Consider the following 10,999-nt stretch of genomic DNA (forward strand, 5'->3'; position numbering starts at 1 on the left):
CTCTTGGAGCCTTTAGTCTCAATCTTATAAGGGCTACATTAAACCCAAAAGCAATATGGCACATGAAGAAGCCATGTCCTTAATTCAACCCCATGGGATCCTCAGAGCTCTAATACTGATAGTCCCAAGCCCTAAGCCATCCACTCTACCCTTCCTATCAGCTCTCAGACTTCTAGGCCCTGGGACTTCCACCCTTGCCCATCTCCAGTACACAGTTTGGCTGAAAAATATTCTAAGTCCAAACAATGGAAGGTTTAAGATTTAGAAACGAGCACATTTTTTCAAGTAAGTGCCGTGGCATAGCGGTTAAGGACACTAACTGCTATGCACAAGGGCCTGGGTTCAATTCCAGGTGGGCATGCACAATTTTGTTAAAAAACTTAGTAAAAAAAAAAAAAAAAAAAAAAAAAACCTCCTTTTCCGGGGACTCCGGGATTTGAACCGGGATCCCCTGGCCTGGCAGCCAGCTAGCTAACCACCAGGCCAATTGCCTCTTGATAGATATCATTTCGGAACTTATATTTAAAGGTTAGGATTGCGCAATTTCAAAAAAGTCAGAGGGCACAGCACATTTGCATATATTTAAATAAAATTCAATATGAAAACAGAAGACATAAAATATTCAGACCTTGCATGTACATGTATTTCAGTGTACTTTAAGTCAAACATATCTGCAAACCTTCCTATATTTACACTTCCAAATGTTCGGTTTTATAGAATAGTACCTTTATTTACAGATGGTAACCATGTCATATAAAAAAACAGATGATTTTCAATGGGCCATCTAATAATATTGAAATAGTCAAAAATAATATGCAACTAAATAAAGTTATATTAAAATATACAACACAATAAGTATAGAAATATTCCAATATGCATGCACCAGTAGGAAAATCAATATAAAAAAATAAAAGACAATGACTATTAAACATCATAACAATGTAATGCCAAAGCACCATATCATTAAAAACAAATAGAATTAACGGTGATAAAAAGAACCAGGGGAGTGTGTAAGTCCCTCCCCCCAGCTCTAACAAACCCTGCAGTCAACACTTGAGGAAAACCAACCTCAAGAATATATTCAAGCTAGATTTACATATGCATCAGAACAGGTGTATCCATCTACAAATTGCGGTCAATGGCGAAAGAATCACACTTGTATGGATTTTGTTTTATCCTAGGGAGTAGCCTGTGCTTGAACGTTTCAACATTCGTAGAGGGCATAAGCTCCCCACCCAGCCTGTCACCAAAAATTCAACTGTCAGGTCCTCGGAATTTTTCAATTTAGAGAATATTTCACAATTTTCGGTATCTTGCTATAAACATTAAAATTTGTCAGCTTTTCTGGATGAGTGGGGGCGCTACTGCTGCAATGTAAAGCAGGGAATAAAGGTAGCATTCAGTTCTTTTGTTCCTCTTTCCATTACCACTGTGCCATTAAGGCAGTGTTCAGTTCTTTTTTTCCTCTTTCCATTACCACTGTGCCATTAAGGCAGTGTTCAGTTCTTTTTTCCTCTTTCCATTACCACTGTGCCATTAAGGCAGTGTTCAGTTCTTTTTTCCTCTTTCCATTACCACTGTGCCATTAAGGCAGTGTTCAGTTCTTTTTTCCTCTTTCCATTACCACTGTGCCATTAAGGCAGTGTTCAGTTCTTTTTTCCTCTTTCCATTACCTCTGTGCCATTAAGGCAGTGTTCAGTTCTTTTTTCCTCTTTCCATTACCATTGTGCCATTAAGGCAGTGTTCAGTTCTTTTTTCCTCTTTCCATTACCTCTGTGCCATTAAGGCAGTGTTCAGTTCTTTTTTCCTCTTTCCATTACCATTGTGCCATTAAGGCAGTGTTCAGTTCTTTTTTCCTCTTTCCATTACCATTGTGCCATTAAGGCAGTGTTCAGTTCTTTTTTTCCTCTTTCCATTACCTCTGTGCCATTAAGGCAGTGTTCAGTTCTTTTTTCCTCTTTCCATTACCATTGTGCCATTCAGGCAGCGTTCAGTTCTTTTTTTCCTCTTTCCATTACCACTCTGCCATTAAGGCAGTGTTCAGTTCTTTTTTTCCTCTTTCCATTACCACTCTGCCATTAAGGCAGTGTTCAGTTCTTTTTTCCTCTTTCCATTACCAGTGTGCCATTAAGGCAGTGTTCAGTTCTTTTTTCCTCTTTCCATTACCACTCTGCCATTAAGGCAGTGTTCAATTCTTTTTTCCTCTTTCCATTACCATTGTGCCATTAAGGCAGTGTTCAGTTCTTTTTTCCTCTTTCCATTACCATTGTGCCATTAAGGCAGTGTTCAGTTCTTTTTTCCTCTTTCCATTACCATTGTGCCATTAAGGCAGTGTTCAGTTCTTTTTTCCTCTTTCCATTACCTCTGTGCCATTAAGGCAGTGTTCAGTTCTTTTTTTCCTCTTTCCATTACCTCTGTGCCATTCAGGCAGCGTTCAGTTCTTTTTTTCCTCTTTCCATTACCACTGTGCCATTAAGGCAGTGTTCAGTTCTTTTTTCCTCTTTCCATTACCACTCTGCCATTAAGGCAGTGTTCAGTTCTTTTTTTCCTCTTTCCATTACCATTGTGCCATTAAGGCAGTGTTCAGTTCTTTTTTCCTCTTTCCATTACCATTGTGCCATTCAGGCAGCGTTCAGTTCTTTTTTTCCTCTTTCCATTACCACTCTGCCATTAAGGCAGTGTTCAGTTCTTTTTTCCTCTTTCCATTACCACTCTGCCATTAAGGCAGTGTTCAGTTCTTTTTTCCTCTTTCCATTACCACTCTGCCATTAAGGCAGTGTTCAGTTCTTTTTTCCTCTTTCCATTACCACTCTGCCATTAAGGCAGTGTTCAGTTCTTTTTTTCCTCTTTCCATTACCACTCTGCCATTAAGGCAGTGTTCAGTTCTTTTTTCCTCTTTCCATTACCACTCTGCCATTAAGGCAGTGTTCAGTTCTTTTTTCCTCTTTCCATTACCATTGTGCCATTAAGGCAGTGTTCAGTTCTTTTTTTCCTCTTTCCATTACCACTCTGCCATTAAGGCAGTGTTCAGTTCTTTTTTCCTCTTTCCATTACCACTCTGCCATTAAGGCAGTGTTCAGTTCTTTTTTCCTCTTTCCATTACCACTGTGCCATTAAGGCAGTGTTCAGTTCTTTTTTCCTCTTTCCATTACCACTCTGCCATTAAGGCAGTGTTCAATTCTTTTTTCCTCTTTCCATTACCATTGTGCCATTAAGGCAGTGTTCAGTTCTTTTTTCCTCTTTCCATTACCATTGTGCCATTCAGGCAGCGTTCAGTTCTTTTTTTCCTCTTTCCATTACCACTCTGCCATTAAGGCAGTGTTCAGTTCTTTTTTCCTCTTTCCATTACCACTCTGCCATTAAGGCAGTGTTCAGTTCTTTTTTCCTCTTTCCATTACCACTCTGCCATTAAGGCAGTGTTCAGTTCTTTTTTCCTCTTTCCATTACCACTCTGCCATTAAGGCAGTGTTCAGTTCTTTTTTTCCTCTTTCCATTACCACTCTGCCATTAAGGCAGTGTTCAGTTCTTTTTTCCTCTTTCCATTACCACTCTGCCATTAAGGCAGTGTTCAGTTCTTTTTTCCTCTTTCCATTACCACTGTGCCATTAAGGCAATGTTCAGTTCTTTTTTCCTCTTTCCATTACCATTGTGCCATTAAGGCAGTGTTCAGTTCTTTTTTCCTCTTTCCATTACCACTCTGCCATTAAGGCAGTGTTCAGTTCTTTTTTCCTCTTTCCATTACCACTGTGCCATTAAGGCAATGTTCAGTTCTTTTTTCCTCTTTCCATTACCATTGTGCCATTAAGGCAGTGTTCAATTCTTTTTTCCTCTTTCCATTACCATTGTGCCATTAAGGCAGTGTTCAGTTCTTTTTTCCTCTTTCCATTACCATTGTGCCATTAAGGCAGTGTTCAGTTCTTTTTTCCTCTTTCCATTACCACTGTGCCATTAAGGCAGTGTTCAGTTCTTTGTTTCCTCTTTCCATTACCACTGTGCCATTAAGGCAGTGTTCAGTTCTTTTTTCCTCTTTCCATTACCACTCTGCCATTAAGGCAGTGTTCAGTTCTTTTTTCCTCTTTCCATTACCAGTGTGCCATTAAGGCAGTGTTCAGTTCTTTTTTCCTCTTTCCATTACCACTGTGCCATTAAGGCAGTGTTCAGTTCTTTTTTCCTCTTTCCATTACCACTGTGCCATTAAGGCAGTGTTCAGTTCTTTTTTTCCTCTTTCCATTACCACTGTGCCATTCAGGCAGTGTTCAGTTCTTTTTTCCTCTTTCCATTACCATTGTACCATTAAGGCAGTGTTCAGTTCTTTTTTTCCTCTTTCCATTACCACTGTGCCATTCAGGCAGTGTTCAGTTCTTTTTTTCCTCTTTCCATTACCTCTGTGCCATTAAGGCAGTGTTCAGTTCTTTTTTTCCTCTTTCCGTTACCACTGTACCATTAAGGCAGAGTTCAGTTCTTTTTTCCTCTTTCCGTTACCAGTGTGCCATTAAGGCAGTGTTCAGTTCTTTTTCCTTTTTCCATAACCATTGTGCCATTAAACAAACACAAAGGAAATTCCTCCTGTCAGGAGTGCCAGGAAAAACCAATAAATGTCATCAAGTTCTGTCAATTTTATGCCAGTGTTAACCCTGAAGTTGGCAGGCTATTTTGTACCATATCACAGCCGAGATCTTGGCTGTCCCAAGCCCGATTTTTTTCAACACTCGGTGTGCATGTAAAACACTCCTAATCAATACAGATGTGGAGTTTCAAATCAATCTGACATAGAACTTATAGTTGATTTGATCATTTGAAGTTGAAGGTTACAAGTGTACCAGACACTGTGTGCACTCAGCACAGCAATTGAAAGTGCAGGTACGTTTTTTTGGTCGACCTGTTTCGGGAAAGTGGGTGCTGCATGAGAACAGTTTGTGTGATTTTCACAGAACTGCTGTCAAAGTGACTGTAAAAAGCTGCTTTATGAAACTAAAGGCTGGGCTCATAAAAATTTTTTACAAATATGGCTGACCTCTTTCATGTGACCAAGTGTTTAGGGTTTGTGGCTTCCAATCATAGGGTTGGAGGTTCGAATCCAGCTGCTGGCAGTATGTTGTGGCCCTTGGCAAGCCACCTCACCCCTGCTTGCCCCTCTCCACATAGGAGTATAAATGGGTACCAGTATTAGTGTGGGAAGCAACTTGTGTTGGACTGGCATCCCATCCAGGGGGAAAAAGAAATATTCTCAGTCATTTCATGCCAAGGAAACCGCAATAAACACCGGCCTGACGAGCCAAATTGGCTTGGACCAGACTTGTGGGTCTTTTTTGGTTTTTTTGCTTTTTCTTTCAGGAAAAAGAGGTGCTTGTAACGAGAAAGATACATGCATGTGCAATTTTCACAGAACTAATGTCAGAAAGACCACAAAAGAGTTACTGAACAACTCCTCAAGGTTGGACTATTGTACTGTGGCGATATCAGTCAAAATCTCGAGGGGCCAGATCTACTCCCTGGTTCTTTGAGGGTCAAATGAACACACACAATTGACTGCACAATGGTGATTGTTAAGTTGCCAACCCTGAAAGTGATTTGGTTCAGGTAATATCTTAGGACCCCTACTGGCTTGAGTGTCTGTATTTGAAATCTTCAATATTGCCTTGACGTTACTTTGTGCATCTCTCTGTGACATCAAAGTATGGCCTCAATATCATCTTCAATGCTTGAAAAGACATCTTACAGTCACTGCAGAAGACAGACTTCTCCTGGATGGACAGCACAGGTTTCTTCCACTCTCACTACCATCTCTGCTTCTATCCACTTGCCCTAACAATAAAGAAAGAGTTAACTACTGGACTGGAGAAATAGAAAAGCCTCATTTCTGTCAATTAATATGAATAATTCCAAAGCCATTTTCATAATTAAAACAAGCACAATATATAACCCTGACTGTTCAGGGTGGTTTGGCTAGAAACCCTGCCAGACACGTCAGTCTGCATCATTTGTCAAAGTAATTTGCTTGCCCTGGGTGGCAAGATCGTACAGGTCAACTCTCCCCACGGCCAAACAGCCTGGGAGTCTGCCACTACAAGATCCAACAGTGGCATTGTTCAATGAGACTACATGTCTCATGTGAGACTCCATTTTCTCAACATGACCAGTTCATTTGGCTGCCATTGATTGCCCCGCGCATTAAAAGGCCCATCTGACTTTTTTTGTTAACTTAGTACAACTTTCCTGTAGAATTACAAAATTAAATCCAATGGGAACACGTGGTACCCTGTCAACTTACTGCGATCATAATGTAAAAATAAATAACAGGCCGAAAAGGGTTGTGGAAGATTTCCATGCAGCCACGGTAATTTAGCAGGGGTGCAAAAAGTCCACTGGGAACAGTTCAAGTACAATGTAGATTGACCGCGACCATGCTAATCATACGAACCAGACTACTGCCTACACAGAGAAAATGGTTGTATGGGTCCCAGCCTCCAGCTCCATGCATAAAGTACAGCAGCATGCCGTGCACACACACTGAGGCGTACCCAGATATGGCTATATACACATTGTATACAGGGCTTTTCCTGTACAAGTTCGTCTTTGTGGTAGATTTGGCCGAATTCATCTGATTTTATCTTTGTTTTGGTCAAATTTTGCCGATTTCATCATGATTTGCACACTGTAGGCAATGTAATCAGCTGGTCTTATTAGGCCTAACACAGCGAATAAACATTCCATTACGGTTAAAAAGTCCATGTGGGCGGAATGCACGGTAGATTGACGCGAAGGGAAGTCGCGGTAAGTTTCCATGTACCCGCAGAAGAAAACGTCCAATGGGAACACGGCTATGGTGCATCAGACTTTAAATCTGCTGCAGTATGCCGCATCTGGCAGGGTTAGGGTCAAGGTCAGTATTTGCAAAGTGATACATGCAGTTTTTACCATTTTTTTAAACTCCTTTTCTAAAGGTTGTAGACTGCTGGCCCTCTTTGATTCCACAATCTGACCATCTTGCTTGGACCTTCATCAATGTTCCAAGAGCAGATATTATGACAATAAAGGGCTTGATCTGTGAAATTAAAATAATCATAAAATGATTTAACTAATTCACCCACTTATAATTAAAAATTTTCTTTTCACAAGACAAATATTCATTTTCATGTTGTTATCTTTAAAGAGCTGCAAACAGACTGTTCAAAGATTCAAAAATGTGGCTTTCATCAGTAAATTTTGGGGGGGGAATTTTTTACCCCAAGACAGGTTTACCGTCGGTTATGTTCTCAGCCAAAAAACATTTGTCATTTTGTCTACCAAGTGTATAACATCCGGCACTGTGCAATCTCTTTGGTTTTTAATTTAGTTCTCTAAGACAACAGAAATTAACACAGAACCTTCCTTTTTTTTGATGGTTGCACTTACTTACGTGGCAACTTCAACTTTATTTTGAATAAGGAAAGATTTTCAGCTCAAGCAGATACATTATTCAATTTATGCCTGATCTTCCTGACCCTACAGGGGAGGGGAAACGTTACCTCCCCCTCCCACACACACAGTGACCCAACACCTTCCATTGCTTTCCACCCCACGCAGTCCCCCCCTCTTTAAAAAATTTCTTCCCCTTTTTTTTTCCATTTCATGGTTGGAGGGTGAAGCCACTGCAGCTGCCTAATTGCAATTAAATCAGAAGGGTCAGCAGGTGTTAATTACATGAACATGTACATGAGCATGACGTCATATCCAGACTTACATGTCTCCATCATCCAGTTATCTCTTACCTGATTGCCAGCTGCCAGGTGTGTATGCAGGTGTGGGGTCCAGCATCAAAGTGTGCCAATGGAATGCAGGCGTATAGGGTTCATTTGATTACAAGGCAGACCTGGAAAAATAGCAAGCTATCACAATAAGAGAAACTCAAACTAACTGAAGAATCTTCAACGGCAACGTTGCTGGGAACTGAATCAATAGGGACTCCCGCACCAATTCCATGTACATGTAAGTATCAAAACCCCCCCCCCCAAATGATCAACCCTTTACAAAAATGACCATACTGAAAAATTAAATAAGACTTGAAAACCATGAACGAAAGTTTAACAAAAAAAGAGCAGCGAGGGACCGTGGAATCACAGATCAGCCCCAATTTTATACTTCTCCACTGCCGTGCTCAATGAATGTACTGAACACATAAGCGGGCCAGCACACACAGTGTGTGCGGTCTTGAACTTCAAATGACCATCATAACAAAACAATATGTTGGATTGAGGGCACCTTATTTTTACAAAATGAAGCACTGGACGGCCAAGTCACAGTGCCAGCTGTGACAAGTCACATGCTCCAAAATAACCCGGCTTTTTTAGCATTCACCAGCACAGTGTGTCAAACAGAACTTATAAGAACACATGTACATGTACACTCAGACTTCAATCACTGACTCTAGCAGACAGGACTCAAGCAGAAAACCACACTCCAGTTATGTGGGACAGTACATGACATGTAAGTTGACTTGTCTCTGCTGATCTGCTCCACTGAGTATCATGGCCACACTACATGTATGTGGCCAAATTAAATGCAAGGAAGGGGAACTCTAAACTACAGTCATTTGCAAGGGTTTAAGACCGCCTGGAATTTTGTTGGTATTTCTGTCACTGGGCCTGCATGGCATTGTCTCATTGAATGGCACATAACATCACTGTAGTAGTGCTATCTATATACCCCGGCATTTGAATGTAATTTTTTGCAAAGGCAGGTCTTATATGATATTTTGTCTGTAAGGCAGCATGGGTAAAAAAAAATCAGGAAAAAAGTCTATTGTAATCAGAAAAAAGGAGGGCACACTAAACATTAGACTGTTAACATTTCAAATCATGGAAATTTAGTCAAATAGTTGTTTGACCAATATACAAGGTTACACACTGAAAGTAAACGTAATTTGATTACGTTTAACTCATGACTGATTGGTTTAAGTTTGGTTTTTCTTCAGGTTGATGCACTTTGTACGAGTGGCCCTAAACTTTTGCAATGACTGCACTGGCATACTACATACTTCTACAGGCATGAAAGCCTAAGGGGAGCTACTCTTATGTTAAAAATAGATTCATTGAAACACATGATAAATGCTAGTTGAACGCACCTAATGTGGTGTGCAGTAATTAACGTCCTCAGAGATCACCACATCTGCTGGTGTCTGGAGTTGTACATGTTCACTGTTAGTGAAGATCTTGAGAAAATCACAGTTGTAACAAAATTATGGTATCGAGATGACAAATAGATCACCAACAGGCATGATGGTCAGAAATTCGCCATTTGGGCAAATTGAACATGATAAACTACTGGGTGAATTAATCAAAAAAATCAAGAAGATACCTTTCACAGCCAGGAGCTTTATCCCAATGTTTAAGCCTTCCTCCACTTGTTTCTAGTTTAGGAGTAGGGCCACATACATGTATACGGAGGTACAGACCACTGGCCTGGCCCTAATGAAGTTGAGTCTCTAATGTGCCATTCTCCAATGTTTCCTTGACTTTCCTCATGCATCACTGCCAAACCTCTTTGCTGAAAAACTTTGAATTCATTCAGTTACAGTGAATAATGATAATATTATCTTTAAAATACGTAATACTGATCACCTCTGTGAACAATTTTGGTGTCATGAAATTTAAAAACCTGAAATTCAAAAACAGCAGCATCCAGAAATTGGCACAAATTCGGCTGACTGTTCTCTATTTGTGGCACACTTGAACAAATCTCTGACAATCCCACATCCCATATAAGAAGTTCTTCAACGTTTATAAATTCAGGTATTACCCCTAAATATACATACATGTATAAACCTATTTTCAGAAAAGTAGGCGTAACGTCAGTAGTTACTTTCTTCACTGTGGGTACATTTTCAAAGCGCTTATTTTGCACTTTCAAAAAAACCCCTGAAATCAGGTCAATAGACCTACATACAGTACAAGATTGACGTAATTGCAAAGGCTTTCCAACTCAGTACAGTACACAGTACTTTAATACAGGTATATTGCTAAAGTGAGTTGAAACTACCTTGGAAGATTTTTATTCATGCGGTAATGTTGATCCTACTATTACGGTCTGTCCTTTTCTCCATGGTCTCAACGACTAGGCCTATGAATTTTATTCCTGTAAAGTGTGGAATAATAAAAGCAAAATAACATTGTACTTACTCCGTATCACGTAGGTCTTGGTGATACACAAAGTCGCGAAAATAAAGATTAAAATGACTACCCTGCGCTCAGCATCATCACTGATAGGCAAGTGCCCACCGCACCCACGTGTTGATTGCCGTGTGTGCGTCTTGCGAAGTGACATCACGCACTGTGCCTGGCTATGCATAGTCGTGGTTCCAAGACGTTACTATCTGTTGCTGTGTTCGTGAATTAATGCACGCTTTAGCGCAGTAAATTATGCCAGTCAACAGAGGGCGCTATGTGAAAGACGAGGTCTGTATATCTAACTATGGGTCCAGTCCACTAATTCAAGCCCCATTGAAAACAGTGTAAAATCAGCACCGTTCAGGGCCCAATAGCATGCATGCCAACATCCCTGAGATTTCTGAAACACAAATGAAATTCTTGTCTGGTCACTTATCTTTCAATTTCTTTTCAATTTTTTGTGGGTTAACCAATTACATTTTTAATTATTCCCACAAACAAAATCACCCCCCAAAAAGTGATTTTTCCGAAGTCTGATTGCAGCCATTTTTCAAGTGGCAACCCTCAACTTTCTCGGGCACTTAGGACCATTTTTCAACCGTAGTTTTCAGCCCTTCTGCCCTCATATGAAAGCTCAAAGACCCAGGGAGTTGATCCTGGCGACGATTTACACAATCTCACCATTTTGGGGGCCAAACAATCTCTTTTTTCAAAAGATACTGTGGAAGGGGGCACTTTTAATGCTAATGAGCTGGTCAGAAATTCTCACTTGAATTAGTGGTCTGCACCCCTATGCGTACAATAATCTTGCACAATCAGCCGTCACATAGCGCCCTCTTTTGACTGGCAAAATT

General features: G+C 40.4%; 1 long non-coding RNA gene across 4 annotated transcripts; it reads right to left on the bottom strand.

Annotated features, from left to right (window-relative positions):
- Positions 1-542: 542 nt before the first annotated feature.
- On the bottom strand, positions 543-10,882 carry LOC110985183 (uncharacterized). Of its 4 annotated transcripts, XR_015427404.1 has the most exons (6): positions 10,158-10,882; positions 9,337-9,533; positions 9,104-9,190; positions 7,752-7,852; positions 6,919-7,045; positions 543-5,805 (listed from the first exon to the last, which is right to left on the bottom strand). It is a non-coding gene; the product is annotated as an uncharacterized LOC110985183 (long non-coding RNA). The 4 variants fall into 4 exon arrangements; XR_002598946.2 differs by lacking the exon at positions 9,337-9,533; XR_002598947.2 differs by lacking the exon at positions 9,337-9,533 and having other exon boundaries at positions 7,724-7,852.
- Positions 10,883-10,999: the final 117 nt, after the last annotated feature.

This window comes from Acanthaster planci, linkage group LG12 (genome assembly GCF_054643075.1).
Source record: "Acanthaster planci isolate LZ-2023a linkage group LG12, COTS_SCS, whole genome shotgun sequence".
Lineage (NCBI taxonomy): Eukaryota > Metazoa > Echinodermata > Asteroidea > Valvatida > Acanthasteridae > Acanthaster > Acanthaster planci.